Below are 4,838 nucleotides of genomic sequence, written 5' to 3' on the forward strand. Positions count from 1 at the left end.
TGATGGACCAATGCACAAGAGCACGAGTTCTTTGGCAATTTTTCATAAAAAAGCAAGTGAAGAATTGAGAGTTTTGAGAGAAAAAATTTGGATCTGATTTTTGTAAATTGTGGCTAGGGTTTTCAGTCTGAAATATGCAATATATACTCTGATTAACAATGCCTAAACTTGGTTAATGAATGGTAAAATGAAATTAGCCCAATGGAGGTGTTTTGGCCAATTAGGTAACCACTAATGTTGCATGTGCATGGCATGCTACAGTGCGAAAATGGGCCTAAACATATTCCAAATGGTTTTTGAACATTTGCATTGGTAGAAAGTGTAGGCAAGGTTAATTTGAAAGTCAATTTTTCACCCCTCCCTTTTTTAATTCAATGCACTTGAAAAAGGCCATTTTGATTGGATGATTTTTGGTGACATGTGATGAAGGATTTGGATAGAGCATGTCAAATGTGACTTGTAGCAAAAAACCTCACTCAATTTGGCCAAATGGTTCAAGAGTTATCTCACTTTGAAGTTCAAAAATTCTTGAGAATGATTTGATCATAACTTGGCAACCACACATGAGAAATGAGTGTTCTTGGACTTTTTGGAAATGGGAGAACAAGATCTTAAACTTTCATGTTGGACAAAAATTCATTTGAAGCTTGTATGATGATGTAATTTTGAGGAGAAGAACTTTCCATTTTTGGCAATTTCCAATTACAGGTCAACTTACTATTTTTGGAAACTTTTCGTCTGACCACAAATCCTTCACTGAGGATGTTTGACATGTTATATGAGGCTTGTATGGACATGAATGAGACCTCTCAAACCAATTCCCACCATCAAATCACTAGTTAAATGCACAGTTGACCACAGTTGACTTTGCTAGGGTTTTGGTTGACTGAACCATGTTCTGATGAATTCCAAGCCCCTACCACTTGAGATCTTGATTCCCAAATGATATCACAACTCATATGAACTCTTAATTAATGATCATGGTGCCCAAATTCTTCAAGAATGGTCACCATCTATTGCTCAATGGCTGTTTTTGACTGATTGACTGTTGATTGCTTCAGCTGCAAGTAACATGGTTAGATGACAATATTTTGTACTTTTGGTTAGTAAACAAATGAAAAGCAATGATATACAAATGCAATACATGCTTGGTGATCAAGAACCACACTCATAAGATAACCCACCCACTAGGAGGGAAGCAAAGGTGCACAAAGATCCTTGAGGCAATGATATCGTATGATATGATGCTATGAGGGATCTTAGGGACAAAATTGGGGTCTTACAGATGCCCCTATTTAAGGTCATTCTAGCCGGAGAAGTGAAGTTTAGAAATCTTCATCTCGACGCGGTAGAATGGGCTTAAATAACAGTAATGAGACAAATTTTGGTCCCTAAGAGACCTCATGATGCAAATGTATGCATGCAAAAGACACAAACTCTGTGGGGAATGTGATTCACACAGAAGAAAAGACAATCCGTCGGAGTAATACACTCACCAGGAACAGAGACTCTAACAAGACTCTTGTTGGGGATAGTAAAAGAAAAAAAAAGGATGCGTGAGCAGGACACGACTTCAAGTTGGGTAAAAACAAAACTGACACAGCGTGAACAAGACACGACTCTGATTAGGGAATAACAGAAATCAGACTGGAGACCCCACTGGGGAGTGAAGGACTCACACTGGGGAAAAGAAAATTCCAAAGGAAAAACATCCATTGGAGAGACACAAGCTAACTCCTGGGAAGAAGCAACAGGAAACTCAACTGAGGAAGCACCAAAGAATTGAGGTGTTACCGGTATAAGGGTAACAAACTCAGGAAGAGTGAATATCTAAGACCGGTATAAGGGTGAGAGATATCAATCAACCACACATCTGAGAAAGACCTGAAAAGGTACATAAACTCAGGAAAATCTGACTCCACAAGGGACCGAGGTCATAATAGGGAGCAGAAGGGGAAGGAACACCAGGGATACCGAAGTATATAATAGGTGACCGACCGAAGCGTGAATTGGTATATATGCCAAAACACTCATCATCCGAAAGGAGGGCTTGAAAAAGCAAATCGACTTACAGGATGGATATTCGAATCCACAACGGAAAAACGAACCTTACTCAACTGGGGACACAAACCCAAAGAGCGCATGAGATATAATATCCATTACCGGAAGACCGTGGATAAGAAAACTCGCATGAGACATATTATCTATTACCTTCAGGACGTAGATAATAAACTCGCATGATAAGAAACACCAGAGATACCGAAGCATATAATAGGTGATCTACCGAACACGTGAATTGGAATATATGCCAAAACACACATCATCCGGAACACAAGCTGGTTAAGGGGATGGATATTCAATTCTACAAAGAATACGAATCTTGCTCAGCTGGGGAAAATCAACAATGGACTCCAACCAAAGAGCGCATGAGACATTTTATTCATTACCGGCAGACCGTGAATAATACACTCGAAAGGAAAAGACACCAGAGATACCGAAGTATATAATAGGTGACTAACCAAAAAGAAGAGAGACAATCGATACCAAGCATCCGGGTAAACGAAAGACAACTCAAAGGGATAAATTGCAAGCATCAGGCAATTATCCAACAACAAAGAATATTCGATTCCGCAAAGGGAAGTACGAATCTTACTCGATCAGGGAAACACAAAAGGCTTCGACTGAAGAGTGCATGAGATATATTATTCATTACCGGCAGACCGTGAATAACATACTCGCATGGAAGATTATCCACAACCGGTTACTGGGTTAATAAAGGATAAATCAACCGAAAAGAAAGGTATCGGATACCAAACTAGGTATATAATGATGACCAATCAAAGGAACAACAACATTACCAACACAAGGGTAAATGAAAGGAGACCCGCTGGGGATAAATTGCAAGCATCCGCAATTATCCAACTGTACCACAAGGCACAAACTCCGCTGGGGAGAACATCAACACCACTTGGGATTTACAACTACCGAATACGGGGTAGAAGACCACAAACTCAACTGGGGATAGAAATCACCACAGGGAGTTACCAACTCTGTTAGGGATAAAACCACAACACAGGAATCCACTTATAACCAGGACGAACCAAAAGTTACCCTGTTAGGGGAAAGAGATAGGACTTACAACTACCGAATACGAGGTAATAGCCATACTCTGGTGGGGATAACCTGAATTAGGGTTTACATCTACCGAATAAGGGGTAGAAAACCAAAAATCTTGCCGAGGAATAAAGGTATATAACCACCAATTCCGCTGAAAGGGCAAGAAAATAGGACTTACAACTACCGGTATAAGGGTAGAGGCCCGAAAAAACTCCGCTGGGGAACAACCCACTGGGAAGCACAAGACAGTTGACAAATAGCCAATTCGGGATCAATCCGAGAAGACAGACTGAATCAAGAGACGTCCTAATGAGGATGTAACTCAAATAGGAAAATCCATCCCAATATATATGTTGGGAGGAAACGGAAGAAACCGTCATCCACGAGGATATATCTCAGTGGGGAACTGCAGAAGGAAAGACAATACTTTCTGCTTATGGGGCTGACTCTATATGGAGAGATTTAACACCCGACATCTGCTAGGGGAGATCTATTGGGGATCTGCATCACCATAGCAAGGAACAAACAACAAAAGATACATGGCGAGAAATGCAACATGAATATCTGAATGTTTTTATGAATATGCATGAATATGCGTGATTTATGTTTTGATGAATGCTGACAAAACAGACATATCTAACACAAACAGGTCCAGGAATCAAACGCCCGGTACTATACTTCTAGGGGAGAACCAACTGGAAAGCCAATCTGCGGAGATCTACATGCTAAAGGCAAAGATCTGGGGGTACTGCTGGGGAAGCAGAGGATTAGAGATATCAGGAAACACCAAATCTCCGAGTGACGGATCAGCAAACAACCCAACCAGGGTACAGAAAGTCATAACGGGCAAAATAGCCACCAAGACGAATCTGTTGGGGAACAAGAGAAAATCTCGAAGATCCGCAGGGGATCCCAGCATCAACTGAGAAACGAAGAGCTTTGCAACTCCAAACAACTCCGGGGAACAACCCACTGAAGGAGAAAAACATCATCCAAGTAGAATCCAACTGCATAAGCAACTCTACTGGGGAAAACTGTTGCTGGAGAAAACTGAGTCTTCAACAACACTTTGCCTGCAACTATGCTGGGGGAACAACCCCATCACAAGATCTGGAGAAAGAAGATACAACCAAACCAGGAATATGAACCAAATGTCTTACCTGTTGGAGATCATGCCACCCTTGGGAGAGCACTGAGATATTCTTGAGTATCCTTTCAACCTTGTGGATATTCACTTTGTTAAAACAACAATTTTGAAAAATTTGATTTGTTTAAAACAATGATATTTTATCAATTAAAACATGCAAAACATTTGTTGAATTGAAACAAATAAGAGTGCAAATAATTGGATAAAAGCTCAAATTCATTTGATGGAATGGTAGCCTGCAAATGGCAAGACTCCATAGATCTGTACAAATTTGAAATCAGTGATATATATTGGAAGAGGGCTACATTGAACATAATGATCCTTTCTCTACCAATTTGAATCTCGATGTATTCGAAGCTTCAGTTTGACGACGAATCGAGAATCCTTTGACGAAATGACAGTTGTGGAACAGAAAGTCTTGTCAGGATGCAGTTACTTGCCAAATCCCTAATTTTTGCCTAGATTGCCCCAGAGTGAGGTACTCAATCTAGCGGGATGCAAATATTCTTTTTTTTCAAGTCTCTAATTTTTGCCTGGATTACCCTTGCGGGTTCTCCACCGAGACGCTCATTTT

Source organism: Lathyrus oleraceus, chromosome 3 (assembly GCF_024323335.1).
Source record: "Lathyrus oleraceus cultivar Zhongwan6 chromosome 3, CAAS_Psat_ZW6_1.0, whole genome shotgun sequence".
NCBI classification, from domain to species: domain Eukaryota; kingdom Viridiplantae; phylum Streptophyta; class Magnoliopsida; order Fabales; family Fabaceae; genus Lathyrus; species Lathyrus oleraceus.